The 11,388-nt window shown below is 36.6% G+C and overlaps 1 long non-coding RNA gene across 1 annotated transcript in view; it reads right to left on the bottom strand.

Annotated features, from left to right (window-relative positions):
- Positions 1–1,474: 1,474 nt before the first annotated feature.
- LOC140505353 (uncharacterized) overlaps positions 1,475–11,388 on the bottom strand; it is a 38,451-nt gene continuing 28,537 nt past the window's right edge. Inside the window, exon 3 of the long non-coding RNA XR_011967462.1 lies at positions 1,475–1,528. This is a non-coding gene — a long non-coding RNA (uncharacterized lncRNA). The remainder of the gene's footprint in view (positions 1,529–11,388) is intronic.

Here is an 11,388-nt window from a genome sequence, read left to right as displayed (position 1 = left end):
GCTACTGGACACTTTCATCCCTCCACTCTAGCACGGTGTTTCACTTTAAGAAGTTCCTATCTCCAGCCTCCCTCTAAATCCATTCAGACTGTCTCTGACTGTCCTAGCTCCCTCCTCAGAAAGTCTGGACAGGGAACACTCCATTCTCAGGTCCTTTATTAGACATTTCCTACCCCATTAAAATTTACCTTCTCTTTGGCAAGAGACAGTGAGTGACAATGAATCTACTAATCAGATATACTAATTTGTATTATTTCTTTCTGAAAAATGGTGCTATGTTCCCTGTAATATGTGTAAGACGTGATGCTAATCATTGGAAATTTCAAGCTTTTGGGAATACAGGAGAGAAAATATTTGGATCAGGAGGTGGGTCTTTGAATTAGGCTTGTAATCACAATCTTGATTCCCCAGATGTCTAAAGCTGGATCTGTTTGGTGACATTTTTTTCTTTCCAGAGTCATCTCTGTGGTTCTAGTCTCTTTCTACTTACTCTCCTAACGTTATGTACCCAGTTATAGAGTCCTGATCTTGTTGACTATGTATAAAAGTGTCAGTGGGAAAAGCATTATATTTGGAATCACAACCTGAGTTTCCTTTGACTAAATTACTATACTACTCTGTGCTTCCTGGGTCTGGATTTCCTCATTTATAAAACAAGGTGATTAGATTACCTCTAAGGTTCATTTCAATTTTAAGTGGCATGATCTTTTGTGACTATCTGCTTCAGTGTTTCTCTTCAGCATAGTAAATGGTCTTTGATTCATTAATTCATTAGTTGCTTTGTACTCTACCAAATGAATCTCAAAAGACACGTCTTGTTCCCAAAGGGGTTGCACTTGAGAAAATGCTGCTGAGGATACACTTTAAAGTACTATGCAGCATTTCCTTAAAATGTAGATAGGCAGTATCAGGAGTTAGTAAGTTGTGTATGGGATGTATGGAAAAGATGACACAGAATAATTTCTTTTAGCGTTCAGGTTACTGTATATAGCCCTATTCCTGTGACTCAACAGATATTGCCTAGCATAACCCCACTACTTTCATAGCTCAGGGAGCTATCACTTTTTCAGCCCCATTCAAAAATTAGTAGATTATATAATTCCCAAGATTATATAATTACCACATATGCATAAAGGATAAGTGCTTAATGTTATTTCATTGCTTTTTTTGCGTATTCTATTCTGTATGTTGTTCTATAGGAAACGGACTATAAAAGAAAATAAAGAATTTGAAAAAAACCTAAACAAAAAGCTTTGTTTAAAGCAACAGATATACAAGATACAGGACAGAGTGGTGGTGGGCAAGGAGACTAGACCTGAATCTCTCTCCAGCACTCACTTGGCATGTGATTATGGACAGAACTTTTAGCTTTTAGCAAGAGGGGCAGAGTATCTGCTGAAGTAAATATCTTTTAAAATAGCTTTGTATTAGTCCTGGGGCAACCAAAAATAGCAATCTAAAATGTGTTCATTTAAATACCTTTATTTAGTTTTTCTTCTTTACACCTCTAAGAGACAGAGCAGCTTCACTGAAAAGAAAAAAAAATGCAGGCGATTAATGAAAGCCTGATATAATTAGTCTGTTGTAAAATAGAGTTCAGAGGATAGAGTCTCAATCTCAGTCAAATGCTCTTTTCAGTGTGCAGGTTCTGCAGGAAAGTTAATGTTTAAAAGCATCTATGAAATTCTGTTATAAATTCTGTTATAAAATGTTGATGAAACATACATATAAACAGAGTATAGAGTATACAGAGTATAGAAAACCATAACAGAATCCTAAATTTTCTTTAAATTTAAATGAAAGATGTTACTTAAGCAAATCTCTTTAGTTAAAATACAAAAGAGGAGGGGAAAAGTTCTCATTCTCCATTTAATTATGAGCCTAGCTCTCATGGTAATTATTATTTTGCAAAGTAGCCTTAGAAGGTACGTAGAAAATATGTGTTGTTTAACCACCAGAGGATACTAACCTGAACCTATTCCACCAGAATGCTCAGGTACTAGAAGCAGCAGGTTCATCTGACAGTTATGCCACTTTATCTCATTGTCCCAAACTGCTGGGGGAAGTGCCAACTTTTTATAGTCCTTAGAGAAAGAATGACCTACCTTTTAGCTCTTCTCTCTGATACCCTTATTCATCTATGAGGTGTGGTTACTAATTTACCCAATTGGAATCTGTTCTCAAGCATCCATTTTACCTGAAAACCCTACCTCCTCCCACCTCCTTGCTAAATTTTCACTGAGTCCTAGTTATGGTGACCTTGCCATATTTTCCTCTTTGTATTGAAACAGTAAAAGTAATTAAAAAAAAAAAAAGCTTCAAAACTGCATACTTGAATCAAATTCCAGACCCTGGCAGCCCCAGACAATATATAGACCATTCTGAATCCAAGAACCCTTGGGAAAACATAACTTGGCTTGATTAGTTCTGCAAGGTTGCTCTTCCCACAAGTAAGCAAAGAAGTGTAGGAATCAAAACAGCCCCCAACTGATTTTTGATTTATGCCTCTAGTAGGGTTGGTCATTAGATGAAGACTAAGGACCTCCAGACCACAGACTTCTTTCTCTGTGAAGCTTGAAACATAGACCTGAGATCCAGTGTAGAGTGGAGCTCCTGATGACTGTTTTTTTAACTGTTCAGTGCCCTATTGCTGGCAAGGAATGCTTTTCACATCAGCTATCTTATCCATAATGGTGCAGGGATATAGGCAAAAGAAGGTCAGATACGGAGGAAAATTCCCTCTATTTCACTTGCTATTTTGCTTCTTCTGTCCACCTTGAGGCTTCAGGTGAACTTCAGTTCAAGTTTCTGGTGGTTGAGTGCCATATCCCATCCCATTTAGGGCTCTAAATTGTTGACTTTGTGCTTCACATCTCTCTCATTTGCTGCCCTATGTCATCACTTCTGCTTTCATACTTTCTCTCATCCCTCACTAGCAGCTAAAGGCTCATTACTTCCTACAGCAGAAGGACAGAAAGATTATGACACTAAAAATGAGTGAATGCATTGTTTCCTATTAAGTCTTTACTGAAAGGAATATTAACATGGATTGTTACTCAAGAATTGTTTGATAATGCAAATTAAGAATGAGGATGATAATATCAAAGGGCACAAATGCCACTCACTAAAGACATTTTATTGTCAAGACAATTTGAGAAGTTGGAGATGTGTAATGAGTACTATACAAAACTTTCACTTATCCTATACTTGGTACCAAAAAGTAATTGGTACTACTCAGAACATATCACTGTATAGACATGAGAACTTTACATAATGACTTTAGACAAATGACTTAAGAAAGAACCCTAGAGCCAGTAAGAAACAGATTTTACTAGCCCATGATGACCATAGATATCACCAAGATATATGTGCAAAGAAAAATACTTCCAAAATATACAGAACACTGGGAGAATATAAGCAGCAGCAAACCTTTAGAACTTCTTTTCACAGACTTAGGTCTGGAAAGAGATAACAAAACCATGTCATATATTGACGGTAACAAACCATATTAGGCAGAAGTATACTCAACCAAAAACTAGAAAGCCTCTACAATTCCTAAAATAGTGTGAGACAAGTATTTCTAAGTGCAGTATATGGATATCTTTCCAAGATTCTTTCAGAACAGACCAAAGCAGAGACTTTGAAAGTACACCTCTCAAAGAAATGTTTGAGTAGCATTAAGAAATCTAGAACATAGTGTTTCTGGGGCATGTAACTAACAAGATGGAGAATTAGACATTTTCTTCAGTCCTCGTGAACTCTCAAAAGCTTCCTGTAATAGTAGTTATTCACAAGAGATAAACAATTACAACCATTGCCATAGGCCCACACACCAAGAATCCTAGCAACAAAATAGCTTAATGAATTAACAACAGAGAAGGCTAAAGCCTAATACACTCACTCTGTATCTTCTCCCCTTCCAACCCTCATGATCTGGAAGACTGGCATAACCCAACCCATGGATGTTCTCTGGGAACCAATCAGTAACTTCCTTGCTATTGCTGCAGTTTCTGCAATCATGCCCAGCCCTGGACCTTACCCTATTATTTTGTGACAACAAGCAGCAGACCTCAACTCAGCTTCAACCTTTTTGTGAAAGAAGTGGAGGCACAGGAAGCAGAATTTTGTCTTGGAGGTGGAGGGGCAATGTGCTCTAGCAGCCCTCAGGCAAAGAGCTACATATGGAACAAAGGAAACTAGGCAGAGTATGGACATAAATGTATGGAGTGGGGACTGACATCAAGGGGGAGCCTGTTCTATCTTGCCCTGACCCTGTCATGTAAAGCAGGAACTGAGAAAGCCTAGACAGCTCTGAGTGAAGCCCCTACGAGATGAAAGGAAAAGGAGTCAGTAAGTGAAAGAGAATATAAGAAAAGAAAAGATTACCAAAGATCTCAGGAGGACTGAAATTTAGTTATAAACTTGGAACATACACAGGTAAATCAACAGGGAAGATATAAAAATAGAAGAGAAGATGGCCACCAAAACATCTACATGAGTACAAGTCTTTTTGTGAGACAAAGAAAACTGAAGCAATACCTGACAAGATAGAGGACCACAGAGAACACGAAACTAAAATGGTAGGTTTATTGTCTGCACAACAGAAATAATTATTAAGATAGGAAAAAATTTTAACCCATGGTGCCATTTTTCCAGAGAAATGAAAGATACATTGGGAATTGGGAATACAAATGTATAGAAGTGAAGAACAATCTGGAAGAAGAGAAGCAAAATGAAATGATGTTAAAAGAACACATGATCTCTGTACAGAAAAAACATTGATCTCAGAGGCAGGATATGTAGAAACAACTTAAAGATAACAGGCATTTGATAAGAATATGGCAAGTCAAAAAACTTGAACACCATAATTCAAGAATTAATGCAAAAAAAACTCTAGAACTTCTGTATATAGAAAATAAAACACCAACTTAAAGAATTCACAGGTGACCTCCAGGAAAAACAAAATTAAACCCTGTGCTACAAACTTGAATACACATTCAGTTCCAATGACAAACAACACATCCTACAAGTGATGAGAAAAACCTTCAAATATAAAGGAAAAGAAATTCAAATAACATTAGACAATTTAACACTCACTAGAAACCAAAAATAAAGGAGCTCAGTATACAAAATGCTATGTCATGAAAACCTGAGCTGAATCATTAATGAAAAAGAATAGATGTTCAGTAAAAGAAAGGGATTTGAAACATTCCTTCAAAAAAGAGACATGAGCAGTTAATTCAATATTCAAAAACCCCATAAAATAGAAACACAAAAAAAGGTAAATAAATGTAACTAAACAGAAAAATACATGCAATAAAATAATGGCATTACTAGGGACTATTAAAAGGGGGAAGAATTAGAAGAAGAAAGACATCTGTAAAGTTATAAATGACAACTACCTTTTATTTCTGAAAGGACATAAGAGGATTAATATGAAAGCAGAATTTAAAGAAATAGGACAACTGATGATTGAAGAACACAACCGAAACACCATGGACTAAAACCCTGAAACCTTGTTTTCCCCTACCCAGCTTACGGGAAAATTAACGTTTCTTGTAAGACTAAACTCTAAAATAAGAGGGCACAAGAAAGGGGAGAAGGGAGGTAGAAAAGAATGGGAAAGGTTTGAAGTAACCTAATCTAGCCAATGATAAAACAATAAAAGGAAAATAACTCCTACGGGTTCTCAGTAAGAAGAGGAGCTACAGAAGAAGGAGTAAGATGGCAACGGTGGGGATTGAAACCAAGAAAAGTTTCAATACAGAGGTGGAAGGGATCCAATCCCATGGTGTGTGTGGGGCTGGGTTGGGGACACACACACACACGCACACACGAAATAGGAACTTACAGTAAGTATAATTTGCAAGTATTTGGTGCTCAGAGAGTAGGAGAATCAGTGGCCAGCAACCATCAAGAAAGACAGGATACAATGGACCCAGAAAAAAGGAGATTTCATAACAAATGGGAGAGAAAATGTTCATGGGGAGAACAAGGTAGAAATGGATTATACAGTGAAGAAAGAACACAGAAAAATTTCTACCATGAGGCAATACTTCTATCTTCCCTATCAATCTTCCCCTTAAGCCCCCATCCTGGAACAAATTACCACTTCCATGGACCACTCACCATGAAATGTCTTTCCACAAGGCCTGTCCCTGTCCTTCCAGTGGGGAGTTCCTTCTGGAGCTTCCATTTTGTGGAGGATCCCAGGTCCATATGCCTTTATTCTCCTGCTGGTTCTGTTCCTGGTTTTCTCTGGACTTCAAAGTCATGCCTCAACACCAGGTACTTTAATTCCTTTTTCCTCCCCTTTTTAGATCCATTTTATGTATTATCTTACCCCATTAGAGTGTAAACTCATTAAGAGCCAGAGCTGTCTGTTTTTGGATATGTTTTTGGTAGTCCCAGTGGATAGTATAATGCCTAGGGATACATGATTAGCAGTTAATAAATACTTTCCCTTTCCTTTTTAAAATTGTGTCTTCTATAAGAATTGATATTTCTAAGATTGTGGACTAGAAGAAAAAGGAGGTGAGTGCAAAATCCACAAAGCCATGACAGTGTGTTCATCCTTCGTTGCCAAAGACCATGCCATCAGAGAAATAATGACATGACTTGAACTTGACTTTGTTTTGAGTGAGGGAGGGCTATGCAGGTCACCAGCCTCAGTATAAAAATTATCTAAAAGAGGGAACTCAGAGCTTCAGAAGTCTTAATTCCATGAGGAATTGGCTCAGAGAGGGAATAATATATACACTCAATTGGATATAGAAATCTATCTTACCCTACATGAAAGTAGGAGGGGAAGGAGATAAGAGAAGGGGTGGGGTAAGGAGGTGATAGAAGGGAGAGTGGATTAGAGGAGAAAGTAGTCAGAAGCAAAACACTTTTCAGGAGAGGCAGGGTGAAAGAAGAGATAGAATAGAATAAATAGGAATGAGGAAGGAAATAGGATAGAGGGAAATAGAGTTAATAATAGTAATTGTAAAAAAATGTAAAGCAGGTTTCTCTGATAAAGGCCTCATTTCTTAAACATATGGAGAACTGAATCAAATTTATAAAAATAAGAGCTGTTCCTCAAATGATAAATTATCAAAAGCTATGATCAGTTTTCAGATGAAGTAATCAAAGCTATCTATAGTCATATGAAAAAATACTCTAACTCACTATTGATTGGAAAAATGCAATAAAACAATTCTGAGGTACTACCTCATATCTAACCATCTTGTAGGGCAATTTGGAACTATGCCCCAATGGCTATAAAATCATGGATACCCTTTGACCTAGCAATACCCCTACTAGGTCTGTGTCCGAAAAGAGACAAAAAACAAAAAGGACTAGTACAAAAATATTCACAGCAGCTCTTTTCTGGGGGTAAAGAATTAGAAGTTGAGGGGAAGCCCATCAGTTGGGAATGGCTGAAGAAGTTGTGGTATGATTATGATGGAATATTACTGTACTATAAGGAATGATGAGCAGAAAGATCTTATTGATGCCAAGTGAAATGGACTATGTACAAAACAACAGCAATATTGTAAGATGATCAGCTGTGAATGACTTAGCTGTTCTCAGCAATACAATGATCCAAGACATATCTGATCTCTGAATGACTTATGATGAAAATGCTATCCATCCCCAGAGAAAGAACTGATGGTATCTGAATACAAATGGAAGCATACTTTATAAACTTTCTTTAATTTTCTTGAGGTTTTTTTTTTGTCTATGTTTCTTTCACAACTTGACTATTATGGATATATTTTGCATAACTACACATGTATAACCTATATCAAATTGTTTGCCTTCTCATTGGGAGGGGGGTAGGGAGGAAGGGAGAGAATTTGGAGCTAAAAGTTTTAAAAGTGAATGTTAAAAATTATTTTTACATATAACTGGGGAAAAATAAAACACTAACTAAAAGCTACAAATAAATAAATAATATAGGAAACAAATACCTAATTGATAAGACCTCCTGAAAAAAACTGGGAACCAGTCTTATAGAAATTGTCTTAGAACCTCTTATACTATATTCCACAATAATTTCGAAAATGGATATGTAATAATATTAAAGAATATAATACAAAAATTAAAAAGGAAGCAAATCATATTCCTTTAACAGTTAGAGATGGGAGAAATACTCTTAGTCAACAGATAGACAACATTATAAAAAGATAAAATATGTAATTTTGATTAAAATAAAATTTAAAAGCTTCTGCACAAGCAATACTAATGCTTTTAGGACAAAAGGGAAATAGTTGAATGGAAAAAAATTCTGAATCTCTGATAAGTCTTTGGTACCTAAGACATACAGACAACTCATATGTATATGGAAAACTAAGAGCATTTTGAATTTTTAAGTGGTCAAAGGATATGAATGAACAGGTCTCAAAAGAAGAACTGTAATTATTAATAGCCATATGAGAGAATGCTCCAAATCACAAAAAATAAGAGAAATGAACATCAAAACAACCCTGTGGTTTCACATGACATTAAACATATTAAGCTTAATTTGTTGTTCATAAGTTAATTTGGTTATTTGGCCAGCCTGTCACTGTTTTTTTTATTGATTTGAATGTAACAGTCATTCTAGCAAGCTGGGGACTGGCTGCCTTGACAGGGGAAGGCCTACCTTGCTTCAGACCCTTAGAATCACATTCCTTCCCATTTCTTCCCAGTTCAGGAAAAAAACATTTCTGAATCAGGGCTGGAGGATGTTTTTTTTAATTACAGAATAGATCTAGATAAAGAGGAATATTAAATTAAAGGATTTGATTGTGAACTGTGCCATATTCTTTTTTCTGAAATACTTTAAGGCACTGGGGAGGAAAAACATTCAGAAGAAACAAAACAAACAAACAAACAAAAAAACCTCTTCCAGTGACTAAAGAGCTATCCAGGATTTGACAAAATTCCAATAGATTTGCTGATAACAGCAAATGTTCAGACTGGGGAAGGAAAGTGTGAAGATGGGGTTAGGGACCATTATATTGCTTCTTAGCTTTTAAAGCACTAATTATTATAGTAGAATATTGAATACAGTATCATCTTTGCAGGTCTATGTTGGCCGTTGATTTCTCCTCAACTCCCCTTTAACACTCCCTTCTCTATTTAAAGGCCTCTTGATCAGATTTACAACAATCTGTCCAAGTAAGTTTTTCCTAACCAATTTCAGGTAATATTCTATTCCTAAGATTGAACCTATACTCTAAGCCCATGACCCAAATCCTAAATCTGCTCTTAGACACCATCTTCATAACCAGGTGTTTACCTCCTAAATCTGCTTTTCTCTTCTAAGGTCTCAACCTTCAATCAGCAGTTGTGCTTTTGAGGTCTTCAGTTTTTACTGAGGTCTTCATAGTCCTTAGAATTGCTTCATGTGTAATGATCATCGTATCTGAAAAATCCTTTGAGGCCCCAAGTTCCAGATATATGCCCCAGGAATAGTAGTCATCTCTTTTTTTTTTTATATAATAGCTACTTTTGTAGTCCTTATAGAAAGTCACTAATCCTCTTACTATTCTCTTTCTTATTCCAGAGTTTTCTAAACTTTAGGGAAGTTTACCTCCTCCCACAAGACTCTCTTGGGGAAGAAGCACATGGCAATGGCCAACGTTATTGGATATTTTCTAGTACAATTGCTGCATAAAAACATACATATTTCCTCCATTAAAAACAAAGTTCAGATCAAAGTAAAAAACAGCAAGACTAATCCCATGTAATTAATAAGCACACCCCAATTTGAAGGGGAAAAAACTATGCAACTGAACATGCTTGTACTAACTTAGTACAAGCTAAGACAAGGAAGACAAAATAGAAAAAAATACAGAAATACAAAATTAAAAAATCAAAAAATGTAATACACTATAGTCATAATTTGGATTCATAAGTATTATTATTGATGAAAAGGAAAGACTGCTATATTTTCTTTGTGTACATATATAAGATGAAAATATAATGAAGCCCAATAAATTAAACTCTTGAAAGTGTACTTGCAGAACATAATTAGATGACAAGAGAATTTTTCCAAAGAAAATTCTATTCTTCCTGGGCATGGTAGTGCAGCAAAGTTCATGTGTAGCAAGGCCCACATGTGACGACTGTCTGTCACATGTAGCATGAAGGTGTCACTGTGTGTCTGGAAGGAAGGCAGAAAAGAAACATCTCAAGCTTCTTCCCCCATGCCTAACTGCCAGTCCTTTTCTTCTCAGAGACATGGAGTACTAGACTAGAATCATATCTATTTATTTCCTTAAATATTATTAGTTTAGGCAATGTGATCAGGTTCAATCTAATTTCTGATCACTGTTTCCATATGGGAATGGTAGTGGAAGAAGGACTCCAAGCTTTATATCCAATGCTTGACTCTTTTTCCTCTCAATACCAGTTCCATAATGAACACACATAGCAATCGGCCAAGAAACCCATTTATCCAAATCTTAGCAAGACAAAAATCAAAGGTAAACATAGAAGAAAATACACCAGACAATACAGGATGAAGGATTTTTCTCATTGGGAACAAGATAGCTCAACTAAGAGAAAAAGTATTCTGGATCTCACCAAAAGGGAAATTTCCTGAGGTCTCTATTGTCATAAGCCATAGATAGGGACATAATGCTGACTGCCAGCTCCTCTCATGTCAGTTTCTTTTTGTTTAGCAGCCTGAAATGGAGTTGGCCTTGTCCATCTTTCCTCTACAAGATGGAAGCCAGAAGCACCTGGAGTGACTATAGAATCTGATGCAACTGGAAGCTTGAAGAGAACTCAGCAACTGTCTCAGGACCTAAAGAAAGCTAGAGGTCTCCCATATAGGCCAACTCCCATGTGCCCCTTATACAGCCACAGGGCATTGTTCTCCACCATTTAGCAGAGTCCCATACCAATAGGCTTTGGGGGCTGCATTTATAGGCAGTCCTATGTATAGAACTCATATATTTCCTGCTACTGGAGAGACTGAGTCCAGTTGCTGACTTGATCTCAGGAGTTCTGAGCTTCAGTAAGGCTAACGTCCATCCAGTATAGATAGTAAATGCCCAAGAGTGGGGGGCCACCAGACTGTCTAAGGAGGGGCCACCTGACCTGGGTCAAAACAAGAGTAGAACAAAGATTTCATGGTGATCATCAGTGGTATCCAGACTATTACTGACCACAGCACTTTCAACCTGGGGAAGACAGGAAGATCTACTCATTTTAAAAAATGCTTTTAATAAGCAAAAAACAACTTTCAAAAACTATTTGTGCCTTATGAAAGGATTGTGTATATTATATAAAGTTGTTTACAGAACTAGTAGGAGTTACAATCCTCATTCAATAGAGAAATGTTGGTATTGCCTCCAGCTATTGATATGGTTAAAACAATGCTTGGTGATTATATATAAGAGATCTTGAAAT

Source organism: Notamacropus eugenii, chromosome 5 (assembly GCF_028372415.1).
Source record: "Notamacropus eugenii isolate mMacEug1 chromosome 5, mMacEug1.pri_v2, whole genome shotgun sequence".
Taxonomy (NCBI): Eukaryota; Metazoa; Chordata; class Mammalia; order Diprotodontia; family Macropodidae; genus Notamacropus; species Notamacropus eugenii.
Note: the sequence above shows the minus strand (reverse complement) of the source record. Positions and strands in the feature narration are given on the sequence as shown.